Here is a 15,051-nt window from a genome sequence, read left to right on the forward strand (position 1 = left end):
GTCAGGTCCATAAATATTGGGACATCGACACAATTCTAACATTTTTGGCTCTATACACCACCACAATGGATTTGAAATGAAACAAACAAGATGTGCTTTACCTGCAGACTGTCGGCTTTAATTTGAGGGTATTTACATCCAAATCAGGTGAACGGTGCAGGAATTACAACAGTTTGCATATGTGCCTCCAACTTCTTACGGGACTAAAAGTAATGGGACAATTGGCTTCTCAGCTGTTCCATCGCCAGGTGTGTGTTATTCCCTCATTATCCCAATTACAATGAGCAGATAAAAGGTCCAGAGTTCATTTCAAGTGTGCTATTTGCATTTGGAATCTGTTGCTGTAAACTCTCAAGATGAGATCCAAAGAGCTGTCACTATCAGTGAAGCAAGCCATCATTAGGCTGAAAAAAACACAGCAAACCCATCAGAGAGATAGCAAAAACATTAGGCGTGGCCAAAACAACTGTTTGGAACATTCTTAAAAAGAAGGAATGCAGCGGTGAGCTCAGCAACACCAAAAGACCCGGAAGACCACTGAAAACAACTGTGGTGGATGACCGAAGAATTCTTTCCCTGGTGAAGAAAACACCCTTCACAACAGTTGGCCAGAACAAGAACACTCTCCAGGAGGTAGGTGTATGTGTGTCAAAGTCAAAAATCAAGAGAATACTTCACCAGAGTGAATACAGACGGTTCACCACAAGATGGAAACCATTGGTGAGCCTCAAAAATACAAAGGCCAGATTAGAGTTTGCCAAACGACATCTAAAAAAGCCTTCACAGTTCTGGAACAACATCCTATGGACAGATGAGACCAAGACCAACTTGTACCAGAGTGATGGGAAGAGAAGAGTATGGAGAAGGAAAGGAACTGCTCATGATCCTAAGCATACCACCTCATCAGTGAAGCACTGGTGGTGGTAGTGTCATGGCGCGGGCATGTATGGCTGCCAATGGAACTGGTTCTCTTGTATTTATTGATGTGACTGCTGACAAAAGCAGCAGGATGAATTCTGAAGTGTTTCGGGCAATATTATCTGCTCATATTCAGCCAAATGCTTCAGAACTCATTGGACGGTGCTTCACAGTGCAGATGGACAATGACACAAAGCCAGTGGCGTAACTAGAGTGTTATGGGCCCCAGTGCAAACATTTATACAAAGAAGTGGCAGATTTTCTTACTAAGGGCTCTTTCCAGTGCGGTTAGTCCGCTGCGTGAATGAGGGCCAAGCCCCATTCCGGACAGCAGAGACACGGAGCAGTAACATATTTGATAATGATCCGTGCCTCTCTGTGACCTTTTTACTACAGAATCACCGTGATTTTGTAGCAAAACGATCATAGAGAGGCACGGAACATTATCAATCATGTTACTGCTCCGTGTCTCTGCTGTCCGGAGCGGGCCTTGGCTCTCTTTCACACAGCAGATTAGCCACACGGGATCCGCTTGTGTTAAAGAGCCCTAAGCCCAATGCATGGCTACACTCACCCAGTCCTAATAAAATCTGGTCCTACCTCATCCAGGGTGTCGCTGGCGTCTGTGTGATGTCCGCTGGATCCAGAACAAGGTCCCTGTGGTGATAGAGAAAAAAAGAATAATCACATAAGGAAGGGATGGTGACTGCCTCTATGAAAATACCAGCAGGGGGCACTGTGCTGGCCTGGTAGACTGAGCTATGCCAATGTATAGCAGGGTAATTTAGGACATTTCCCCTAAGTCAGTGATGGCGAACCTATCGCACGGGTGCCAGAGACGGCACTCAGAGTCCCTCTCTGTGGGCACCCGTACCCTGGAAAAATCTATGGTGTACCAATATGCTTTAGAGTTTTCCTGCCATTCATCAGTGCAGGGCGCACTATGAACAGCACAGGCAGCGCACTGAATGTAGGCAGGCTATTATAGCTAAATGATAAAGTACATGGAAGATAGACTATATTGGACTGTAGTATTCAGGTTACATTGCCGTATTGGCACTTTGCGATAAATAAGTGGGTTTTGGGTTGCAGTTTGGGCATTTGGCCTGTAAAAGGTTTGCCATCACTGCCCCAAGTGCTACCACACAGTACTAATGTCCACATTGGCGCCCAGGGATCTCCCTGCACTTACTGTTATACCTGGGCGCCGCTCCGTTCTCCCGGTATAGCCTCCGGTATCTTCATATGTTAGGCTCCACCCAGGGGAACCTGCCAGCGTCTCATTCTTCCATGCTGTAGCGCTGGCTAATCGCAGCGCTCAGCTCATAGCCTCAGAGAGAAAAAAGTCTCTCAGGCTATGAGCTGAGCGCTGCGATTGGCCAGCGCTACAGCATGGGAGAAGGAGACGCCGGCAGGCTCCACTGGGTGGAGCCTAACATATGAAGATACCGGAAGCTATATCGGGAGAGCGGAGCGGCGCCCACAGTATAACAGTAAGTGCAGGGAGATCCCTGGGTGCCGCTCTCCATGTCTGTATAGTTAGTTTAGATTTCTTATTCTAGTGAAAGTTATGTCCTTCTTGTGGCCCCTCACAGCAGTTGTGCCCACCTTTGTTCCTGTCACAGTAGTTATGCCCAGATATGTGCCCCTCACAGTAGTTGTGCCAAATATGTGCCCCCTCACGGTATTTATGCCAGATTTGTGCCCCCTCACAGTAGTTATGCCCAGATATGTGCCCCTCACAGTGGATATGCCCAGATATGTGCCCGCTCACAGTGGTTATGCCCAGATATGCGCCCGCTCACAGTAGTTATGCCCAGATATGTGACCCTCACAGTGGATATGGCCAGATATGTGCCCCCTCACAGTAGTTATGGCCAGATATGTTCCCCCTCACAGTAGTTATGGCCATATATGTGCCCCCTCACAGTAGTTATGCCAGATTATGTGCCCCCTCACAGTAGTTATGACCAGATATGTGCCCCCCTACAGTGGTTATGCCAGATTATGTGCCCCTCACATTAAATATGCCCACATATGTGCCCCTCACAGTGGTTATGCCAGATTATGTGCCCCCCCTCACAGTAGTTATGCCTTTATATGTGCCCTCCCATAGTTATGCCTTTATATGTGCCCCCTCACAGTAGTTATGCCAGATATGTGCCTCCCCCCTACAGTGGTTATGCCAGATTATATGCCCCTCACATTAGATATGCCCACATATGTGCCCCTCACAGTGGTTATGCCAGATTATGTGCCCCCCCCTCACAGCAGTTGATATATGTGCCCCCTCATAGTTATGCCTTTATATGTGCCCCACTCACAGTAGTTATGGCAGATTAGGTGTCCCGTCAGTAGAGATGCCCACTTTTGTGCCCCCTTACTCTAGTTGTGCCCATCAACCCCCCCCCCCTCCTTCCCCTTTGCCCCCAGTCTGCAGTGTTAGGAAAAAAAAAAAAAACATACTTACCCTCTTCCCTGATGTTGCGCTGCCACACTCACATCGCGCTCCTGGCTGTACTGTAGGCAGTTTCCTGGGCCTTCAGAGCTCCTCCCACAGCCAGCAGCGCGATGTGCGGCCAGCAGAGGGAGCGCTAGAGCTGCTTCACTGATGATCTGGATACAGCTCGGCAGTGACAAGAACTGCCGGGCCGAGTGTATGTGAGTGAGTGCGCGCGTTCCCCCCCCCCCCCCCCCCCGCGCAAACCTCCCCCACCTTGCCTCATATTAAACATGTAATGGAGCGCCCTGACGGGGCCCGGCCTTGTCACTCTACTTCATGCCGGGCCCCGTCACAGCACTTCATTAGATGTTAGTTACAGCGGGCCCCCTCCCCCTGCCGAGCCCGGTCGCGGTCGCACCCCCTGCGACCGCGATCGTTACGCCCCTGCCCAAAGCATACTGCAAAAGCAGCCAAAGAGTTTTTGAAGGGAGAGAAGTGGAATGTTCTGCAATGGCCAAGTCAATCACCTGACCTGAATCCGATTGAGCATGCATTTCACTTGCTGAAGACAAAACTGAGGGGAAAATGCCCCAAGAACAAGCAGGAACTGAAGACAGTTGCAGTAGAGGCCTGGAAGAGCATCACCAGGGATGAAACCCAGTGTCTGGTGATGTCTATGCGTTCCAGACTTCAGGCTGTAATTGACCGCAAAGGATTTGCAACCAAGTATTAAAAAGTGAAAGTTTGATTTATGATTATTATTCTGTCCCATTAGTTTTGGTCCCTTAACAAGTGGGAGGCACATATGCAAACTGTTGTAATTCTTACACCGTTCACCTGATTTGGATGTAAATACCCTCAAATTAAAGCTGACAGTCTGCAGGTAAAGCACATCTTGTTTGTTTCATTTCCAAATCCATTGTGGTGGTGTATAGAGCCAAAAATGTTAGAATTGTGTCGATGTCCCAATATTTATGGACCTGACTGTATATTTTAAAAAATATATAATTATAAATCTAACTAGCTATTACCTTATCTTCACTGTGAAATACTCTCTGACCCTAAACTAGCTGTACTATGTGTTTTAAGAACATTGTATCCCTCCAATGCACAAGCCCTGAAAAAACATGGCAGATCCTGGCTAGGATCCTATGCAGTGTCTGTAACATGTTCATTGACTTCACAGTGATTTTTGATTGGCTGAGGCTAGATGCAGAGCATAATAGACAACCCACAGGATGGAGTCATGTGATCTTCCCTCTTTATCTTCTCATTGTTCCATCTATCTCCATGATCCGTTCATTTAAAAGGGGTTATCCCATGATTAATGTAAAAAAGGACATCATAAAATACATGACATCTCTTTCTCACAAAGCTAGAACCAGCCCTGTACCTCACATGGATCCAGAGATCTCCACATTCATTGCTCTGCTAGATTTATATCAAGCTGACCGCTCAGGGGTAGTGTATTTTCTGTTGCAGCTCAGGGGGCGTGTCCATGTTCTCCCTATCACAGCTTGGGAGGCAGTTGAAGGATGAAACTGAGCATGTGCGGCCATCTCAGTGAGCAGGTCAAAGAAATAAGAAAATGAACCAACAGCAGGTGGCGCTATACAGATACATTTTACTGAATAACTCAGTGGCTGGGACTCTTAGATTCAAAGGGCCAGTACACCAGTGATTGGTGCCTGGTCCAAAGGGGTTATTAAGGGTTAAGGTTTGTGAGAGGCAGTGCTGACTTAATTAGGCTGCACCTGTGCACTGCCCATTTATACCTTCTCCTCCCACAGCTTCCTGCCGGATCTTTGTGCCTTGTGCCTCAAAGAAAGCGTTCCACTGTGTTTGTTTGCCTTGCCTGTTGCCGAACCCGTTGCTACCGTCTACTCGCCTTTGAACCTTGCCGCCTGCCCTGACCTCTGCTACGTCCGACTACGCTCTTGCCTTCTCCCTGTGTACCACGCCTTATCAGCTGCCAGAGAGGTTGAGTTGTTACTAGGGGACACGACCTGGTAGTTACCGCCGCAGCAAATCCATCCCGCCTTGCGGCGGGCTCTGGTGAAGACCAGTAACTGCTTAGAACCGGTCCTTTAGTACAACCCGCGCCATCGCCTCTCGGGTCCAGAGGATCCACTACCTGTCCTGCCGGTACGTGACAGTAAGATCCGGCCATGGATCCCGCTGATGTTCCCCTGCCAAGCCTAGCGGACCTCACCACTATTGTGGCCCAGCAGGGTCAACAGCTGGCCCAGTTGACCGCTATGTTGCAGCAGCTCCTGCCTTCTCAGCAACAGCCAGCTCCTCCGTCTGCTCCTGCTGCATCACCTCCGCCTGCAGTTGCCACCGGTTCCAGAATCCGTTTGTCCCTACCAGACAAATATGACGGAGATCCTAAGCAGTGTCGTGGGTTCTTGTCGCAATGCTCTCTCCACCTCGAGCTTCTGTCCGACCAGTTTCCTTCTGAGCGAGCCAAGGTAGCCTTTATTCTCAGTTTACTGTCCAGGAAGGCCCTGGCCTGGGCTACACCACTATGGGACCGCGCAGATCCTGCCACCGCTTCCGTCCAGAGCTTCTGCCTAGAGTTCCGGAATGTTTTTGAGGAGCCTGCCCGGGTTACCTCCGCAGAGACTGCCTTACTAAATTTGACCCAAGGAGGTTCTTCCGTGGGTGACTATGACATTCAGTTCCGCACCCTGGCCTCTGAGCTGAACTGGAACAATGAAGCCCTTTGCGCCACCTTCAAGAAGGGACTTAACAGTGAAGTAAAGGACGTTCTGGCTGCACGTGAGCTTCCTTCCACTCTTAGTGACCTCATCTGGCTGGCCACTAGGATAGACAAACGTTTCGCCGAAAGACAAGAGGAACTCCGCCTTGAAAAGGAAAAAGCTCGTCCTAGACGCTTTCCTCGTCTGGCTCCTGGTTTTCTGCGTCCACCTCAACCCGCTACTGGGTTTTCCGCCGTGGAAGCCATGCAGGTGGATCGGTCACGCCTGACTCCGCAAGAACGAAGCCGCCGCAGAAACGAGAACCTGTGTCTGTACTGTGCCAGTACCGAGCACTTCCTTAGAGATTGTCCTCTCCGTCCACCGCGTTCGGGAAACGCTCGCACCTAGTAAACGTGGGAGAGGCGTTGCTAGGTGTGGATTCTTCCTCTCCACGTCTCATCATACCCGTGCAGTTGATCATCTCTTCCAAGTCCTCTTTCTCCGCAGCCGCCTTCTTGGATTCCGGTTCAGCTGGCAACTTCATTCATGCCTCCTTGGTTGACAAGTACCGTATTCCAGTAATCTGTCTACCCAAGCCGTTTTTCATCTCTACTGTTAACGGTGAGAGACTCTCTGCCACCGTGCAGTTCCGTACCCAGCCTCTGCAGATGGACATCGGAATATTTCATACCGAGACTATAGAGTTCTTTGTCCTTCCCTTCTGTTCCTCCGAACTCCTCCTGGGTCTGCCGTGGCTTCAACGTCATAGTCCTGTCCTGAATTGGTCCACCGGTGAGATCCTGCGTTGGGGTTCCTCCTGTTCAGACCGCTGTCTCAAGCCTGCTCTGGTCAAACAGAACCCGCAAGTTTCTCCGCCTTCTGGGCTGCCCAAGCCATACCATTCCTTCGCGGATGTCTTCTGCAAGAAACAAGCTGAGGTCCTTCCTCCTCACCGATCCTATGATTGCCCGATCGACCTGATACCCGGTTCTACTCCACCTCGGGGCAGAATTTATCCTCTCTCACCTCCTGAGACTCTTGCCATGTCCTGACTATATACGTGAGAACCTACAGAGAGGATTCATAAGAAAATCTTCTTCTCCTGCTGGGGCCGGTTTTTCCTTCGTGACAAAAAAAGACGGCTCCCTCCGCCCCTGCATTGACTACAGAGGTCTTAATAAAATTACCATCAAGAACCGTTACCCTCTGCCTCTAATCTCTGAGCTATTTGATCGTCTCCGAGGGGCTAAGATCTTCACTAAATTGGACCTTCGAGAGGCCTATAATCTGATCCGTATCCGTGAGGGAGACGAATGGAAGACCGCCTTTAACACAAGGGACGGCCATTTTGAGTATTTGGTGATGCCCTTCGGCCTCTGCAACGCACCTGCTGTCTTCCAGGAATTCGTCAATGATATTTTCAGGGACTTACTTTACACCTGCGTGGTCGTATACCTGGATGATATCCTCATCTTTTCCTCCAATTTGGATCAACACAGGGTCCATGTGCAACAAGTTCTTACTCGTCTTAGGAGAAATCGCCTGTACGCTAAACTTGAAAAATGTCTTTTTGAACGGACCTCCCTGCCTTTCCTGGGATACATTATCACAGCCCAAGGACTTCAAATGGACCCAGCCAAGCTCTCGGCGGTTCTGGATTGGCCACGCCCCTCTGGTCTCCGAGCTATACAAAGATTTCTGGGCTTTGCGAATTACTACAGGCAATTCATCCCTCACTATTCAACTCTGGTAGCTCCTATCGTGGCCCTCACAAGAAAACGTGCTAACCCCAAATCCTGGCCTTCCCAAGCCGAGGAAGCCTTCCAGTCCCTGAAATCCGCCTTTGCCTCTGCACCCTGTTCTCTCTAGACCAGATTCCACCAAGCCTTTCTCTCTTGAAGTGGATGCCTCCTCGGTGGGAGCCGGAGCTGTCCTCACCCAGAAGTCTTCCTGGGGCAAGACTTCTACTTGTGGCTTCTTTTCAAAAACATTCTCTTCCGCAGAGAGAAATTACTCCATTGGGGACAGGGAACTGCTGGCTATTAAATTGGCACTGGAGGAATGGAGACATTTACTCGAGGGCGCCACACATCCTGTGTACATCTTCACGGACCACAAGAACCTGGCTTATCTCCAGTCTGCTCAGAGATTAAATCCCCGTCAGGCTCGTTGGTCTCTGTTCTTCGCCCGCTTTAATTTTGAGATCCATTTCAGTCCGGCTTGTAAGAACATTAGGGCAGATGCTCTGTCTCGCTCCTCTGATGTGGTGGGCGACGAGTTAACACCTCGATATATTATCCCTCCAGAACGCCTTATTACAGTCGCTCCCGTGGACCTGCGCCTTCTTCCTCCTGGCAAATCCTACGTACCTCCACGTCAGCGGCTGCGAATTCTCAAGTGGGGCCACGCCTTCCCTTTTGCCGGTAATCCAGGGGTGCAAAAGTCTCTCCAACTAATCTCCCAAAGGTACTGGTGGTCTTCTCTGGAGAAAGATGTCTCAGACTTCGTCCAGGCCTGTATGATTTGCGCCCGGGATAAATCGCCTCGCCAGAAACCAGCGGGTCTCCTCTTGCCTCTACCTGTTCCTGAAGTTCCCTGGTCTCACATCGCCATGGACTTTATTACAGATCTTCCCTCCTCCCATGGCAAGTCCGTTATTTGGGTCGTGGTGGATCGCTTCTCCAAGATGGCTCACTTTGTACCCCTGCCCGGTCTACCCTCTGCACCCATGTTGGCCAAACAATTTTTCCAACACATCTTCCGTCTCCATGGCCTTCCCAAACATATTGTCTCGGATCGTGGGGTACATTTCGTCTCCAAATTCTGGAGGGCTCTAGGTGCTCAGCTCGGGATCAAATTGGACTTTTCTTCTTCGTACCATCCTCAGTCTAACGGCCAAGTAGAACGGGTGAACCAAATTTTGGGTGACTATCTGCGTCACTTTGTATCCTCACGCCATGACGACTGGGCTGATCTACTTCCCTGGGCGGAGTTCTCCTACAACTACAAACAATCCTCTGCCTCTAACAAGTCTCCTTTCTTTGTAGTTTTTGGCCGTCATCCTCTTCCACCTCTGCCGCAGTCTCCCACTCCTTCTTCTGTACCTGCCGTTGACAGTCTTGTACAGGATTTTTCCTCCATCTGGCGAGAAACCCACGCTGCTCTCCTCAAGGCTTCCGCCCGTATGAAGGTTCAAGCTGACAAGAGACGCAGATCTCCTCCGGAATTTCGCCCGGGTGACAAGGTGTGGCTCTCCTCTAGGTACATCCGATTTAGGGTCCCAAGTTACAAGTTGGGCCCTCGTTTCTTGGGACCCTATAAAATCAAGAGTCGTATCAATCAAGTTTCTTATCAGCTCCATCTTCCTCCCTCCCTCCGAATCCATAACTCCTTCCATGTCTCCCTTCTGAAACCTGCTGTCTTTAACCGTTTTTCTCCCAAGCTTGTTTCTCCCACCCCTGTCGCCGGTACCTCAGATATATTCTCTGTCAAGGAGATCTTGGCGACCAAGATCTCCCGGGGAAAAGATTTTTTTTGGTCGACTGGGAGGGCTGCGGTCCTGAGGAGAGGTCATGGGGGCCGGAGGAGAACATCCTGGACCGCAGTCTCATCCGCAAGTTCTTCGGTACCAAAAAGGGAGGGAGACCAAAGAGGGGGGGTACTGTTATGCTGAGCACTCCGGGTCCCCTGCTGGCCTTGGAGCCCTCACAGCGTATGCCCCCAGGCAGCACTCCAGTGTCTCGGCGTGTGCGTCCTCGCTCTCTAGGGCGCGCGCGCGCCGGGACTCTTAGATTCAAAGGGCCAGTACACCAGTGATTGGTGCCTGGTCCAAAGGGGTTATTAAGGGTTAAGGTTTGTGAGAGGCAGTGCTGACTTAATTAGGCTGCACCTGTGCACTGCCCATTTATACCTTCTCCTCCCACAGCTTCCTGCCGGATCTTTGTGCCTTGTGCCTCAGAGAAAGCGTTCCACTGTGTTTGTTTGCCTTGCCTGTTGCCGAACCCGTTGCTACCGTCTACTCGCCTTTGAACCTTGCCGCCTGCCCTGACCTCTGCTACGTCCGACTACGCTCTTGCCTTCTCCCTGTGTACCACGCCTTATCAGCTGCCAGAGAGGTCGAGTTGTTACTAGGGGACACGACCTGGTAGTTACCGCCGCAGCAAATCCATCCCGCCTTGCGGCGGGCTCTGGTGAAGACCAGTAACTGCTTAGAACCGGTCCTTTAGTACAACCCGCGCCATCGCCTCTCTGGTCCAGAGGATCCACTACCTGTCCTGCCGGTACGTGACAATTAGGTATAAATTGATTTATAAAAAGTGAAAAATAAAAAAAAATGATAAAAGCAAGCAATGCGTTTCAGTGGCAGTCCGCCACCTTCATCAGGCATATATATATATACATCTCAACAGCTAAAGTGTAATTTTTCTTACTGTAAATTCTCTTTCCTTTAGTCCAAAGCAGCAGCACCCACAGAGGATAATCCTCCTGAAAGCATAGGACAGAAGTTGTAAATTAATCAATTTAAATGCAGATCCTATAAAACTGCCTAACCTAGTCCCTCCTATTGTGTAATTCTAATTGAACTTCCAGTCATACAATAACCACGGTCAGTTCATTGGGCGGGTAAGTATGTGCTGCTGCTTTGGACTAAAGGAAAGAGAATTTACGGTAAGAAAAATTACACTTGACTTGTCGTCCTACAGCAGCAGCACCCACGGGGATTTAGCAATTAATCCCACAGGCAGGGCTCTCCATTATACCGCAGACTCTATAACCGCTCCGCCAAAAGCCATCTCTCCTGTTTGTCTCATATCCAGCCTGTAATGCTTCATAAACATATTGGATGAGCTCCAGGATGCTGTTTTACAGAGCTGGTCTATGGGGAAAGATTTCTTCTCTGCCTATGATGGGGCTATAGTGCGAGTGGAATGAGCCCTAATGGGCTTAGGCACTTCCGAGCCATTCTGCTCATAGCAGATAGTGATAGCTTCTCTTATCCATCTGGATATTGAAGCTTTTGTTAGTTTTTCTCCTTTTTTTCTCCCTGAATGTGATATAAACAGGTGGTCTGTGTTCCTGAACTCTTTTGTCCTTTGGAAATATATTCTTAAGGCTCTGACTACATCCAGCGAGTGAAGCTTACACTCCTCCTTCTGAAGACGTATTTGGGGGAAAACTTGGCAATTCAATCGTCTAGATTTTTATTAGTAAAAGAAGGAACCTTCGGTTGAAAAGAAGGTAGAGTCCTCAGCACTACTCTATCCTGAAGGAAAATTGTGTAGGGCTAAGGCCTGGATCTCACTCACCCGCTTGGCTCAAGTGATTGCTTAATCTGATGTCAAGAAAGAACAAGTCCCTCCAGCAATGTTAGTGCAGGAGACAGAGCTGAAGACACTCGCTGAGGTATGTAAGATGGCTGATGGTAAGACTGCTAACATCCATATTAATCCAGGTATGCTTTCGGTATCACTCATTATTATGGTCTAATCTGGTAATGCAGAGATTTTGTTTGATCCATGGGTAAGCCCATCAATAATGAATGCTGAGTGTATGAAAGATGTTTGATGCCCTGATGCTGCCAAAGAAGGTAGAGGCTAAACTATTACCTGAAGTCTACGTTAAAGAGGTTCTGCACCTTCATTTAACTGATGATCTATCCTCTAGATAGATCATCAGCTTCTGATCGGCAGGGGTCCGACACCCAGGACCCCTGCCGATCAGCTGTTTGAGAAGGCAGCGGCGCTGCCTTCTCACTGTTTACCGCCGGGCCGCCCGCCCACTGACGTCACGACTTGTATCAACTAGAGTGGGCGCGGCTAAGCTCTGTTCACTTGAATGGAGCTTAGCCGCGCCCCCTCTAGTTGATACAAGTCGTGACGTCAGTGGGCGGGCGGCCCGGCGGTAAACAGTGAGAAGGCCGCGGCGCTGCTGGAGCGCCGCTGCCTTCTCAAACAGCTGATCGGCAGGGGTCCTGGGTGTCGGACCCCTGCCGATCAGAAGCTGATGATCTATCCAGAGGATAGATAATCAGTTAAATAAAAGTGCAGAACCCCTTTAAGTGGACGTCTGTGTGATACAGGATGGCTTAGGGCCAGTAAGTAGGCTTCCAAAAGTTTGTTTTTTTCAGATACAGGCTACAGAGGCTGAAAGGAGACATCAAAGGATAAAGGTAGAAGTGATGATTGAGAATGGACTCTGGAGGGTTGGTAAGAAACTATTCTTTCAAAGGGCACTCTACCTAAAGAGGATGAATTTAGAACATGGGCAAATCAAGAGAGAGAAGGTGTGATTGGGTTCTGTGGTGGATGGCTCCTGGGTTCAGAAATGCTGCCACTAGGTTAGTTGAAGGTGAATTCTGTAATAATGATGGGAGAACTATGGGAGTTCCAGGAAGGCATATGCCAAGGTCATCTTACCTATTTCAGAGACTGCGGATTGACTACATTCAGAACAAAGGTGGAACAGTGTGAATATGTCTGTATTGATCTATTTCCAGGATATTCAGAGATTTGGCCTGTAGAAAAGGCTACAGCTAGAAGATACTGACTGAGGTAAGAGTACCTACCCCTGGGCTTTTCTCCATCCGGTACACACCTAACCGGAAGATAGGCCTAAGTCCTTTTGAAGTACTTTTTGGGAATGCCCCTAGAATAGGTCTCTATTTCCCCAACAGCTCCAGATGCAGCATAGTAGTTTCCAAATTATGTTGTCTGTTGCACAAATTGATTGTCTAATGCAGTGTTTCCCAACCAGTGTGCCTCCAGCTGTTGCAAAACTACAACTCCCAGCATGCCCAGACAGCCTTTGGCTGTGCGGGCATGCTGGGAGTTGTAGTTTTGCAACAGCTGGAGGCACACTGGTTGGGAAACACTGGTCTAATGTGTATTTCCAAGTTTTAGTTGTTTCCTAGAATCCAGACTGTATAGAAGCAATTCATTCTTTACAATCAGGAGATTGGGTAGTGGTGAAATGAGAGACGTGCGGAAAGTCCTAGAGCTTCGGTTTGAAGATCCACATTAAGTCCTGATCACCACCACGGCTGTCTGATTGGATCTACATGTCATATTGCAAACAAGTGCCAGGACTAAATAAATCAATAATAAATCAGGCTGGCTCACAGTATTTTTGCATACACAAAATTTATTATCCCAATAAAAATATCATTAAAATGTTGAAACATAACCTTATTCCATATCAGCATATATACATATAGATAAATATAATGCGGAGATCACGCATACATCTATATAACTGGAGTACTCCAATAAATGTGACCTCTTTGCTTTCAAATATTTATCATTAATAGCCTGAGAGACAGCCATCACACCTGGGAGCAGAGGACCTCTTGCAGCTTTACCTCTGTCCCTCTTGAAGAGACTGTATTTCATATCTGGATGTACTAGAGACTGTTCTATACTTGGATGTAACCGTTACCAGAGTTCTAAGCTGGATTGCGCCATCCTTGTCTCAGTCTCCAATTCTTAAATTAACACTACAGTCAATGGTTGTACCACCATAAAAGGTACTGGCGTCACGACTACAAGGCACATTAATACAGACCATCGCGGGCACCTGGAACCACCATCTGGCCTGTGTCCCTTACACCAGAGTGTTCCCCAGAGAATTCCTCCTCACTTGTGCAGGCCTGCCCAGGGACGACGTGAGTAACCAGAACTGTACTTACCTCGGCCCACCTAACGCTCACACCGTGACCTCACGTGTAATTCCCCTGTCGGTCTGGCTCACTGCAATAGGACATGTTCTATTTTTTGTGGGTGCTGTGGAGCGGACATACGGATGTGGACAACACACGGTGGCGCCATTGAACTTAACGGGACGGCTCTATCTCCATAGAGCTACATTGTACCCTGTATTTACCATTCTAACAAACATATAGGGTTAATAAGTAAAACCCCTTACATCATGATGTTCTATATATTCCTTATTTGTTAAGCTAATAGTGATATGCTGAGGAGGAGGATTCCGAACCTTCCAAATACTATGGTCGCCTCAAGATCTGTCAACATTAACCCTTCACACAAGTGCCGGCCTCTCACGGTCCTTACAATAAACCTAGAAAGTGTTAGTATCTTATTTTACTGTTACATAGTGGTTGTGGCACCACCGTATCTACCAGACGGATATGGCTATGGGCTAATCCCAATCCTGGTCGTCCCCTGGTATTAACCCTTTAACCCCTGTACAGAGATCTGGAGTTCATTGCAGGGGAACCGCCAGGACACTACTACCTAGAGTAGACAATACTACCTCAGCCACGGGGGTCGGAGAGCAGGGTGTCACACAGAGACAGCTCTGCTACATACACATCTCACAGAGACAGCTCCGCTACATACACATCACACAGACAGCTCCGCTACATACACATCACACAGAGACAGCTCTGCTACATACACATCACACAGACACAGCTCCGCTACATACACATCACACAGAGACAGCTCTGCTACATACACATCTCACAGAGACAGCTCCGCTACATACACATCACACAGAGACAGCTCTGCTACATACACATCACACAGAGACAGCTCCGCTACATACACATCACAGAGACAGCTCCGCTACATACACATCACAGAGAGACAGCTCTGCTACATACACGTCACACACAGACAGCTCTGCTACATACACATCACACAGAGACAGCTCCGCTACATACACGTCACACAGACAGCTTTGCTACATACACATCACACAGAGACAGCTCCGCTACATACACATCACACAGAGACAGCTCCGCTACATACACGTCACACAGAGACAGCTCCGCTACATACACTTCACACAGAGACAGCCCCGCTACATACACATCACACAGAGACAGCTCTGCTACATACACGTCACACAGAGACAGCTCTACTACATACACGTCACACAGACACAGCTCCGCTACATACACATCACACAGAGACAGCTCCGCTACATACACATCACAGAGACAGCTCCGCTACATACACATCACAGAGA

The sequence above is a fragment of the Bufo gargarizans genome, chromosome 6 (assembly GCF_014858855.1).
Source record: "Bufo gargarizans isolate SCDJY-AF-19 chromosome 6, ASM1485885v1, whole genome shotgun sequence".
NCBI classification, from domain to species: domain Eukaryota; kingdom Metazoa; phylum Chordata; class Amphibia; order Anura; family Bufonidae; genus Bufo; species Bufo gargarizans.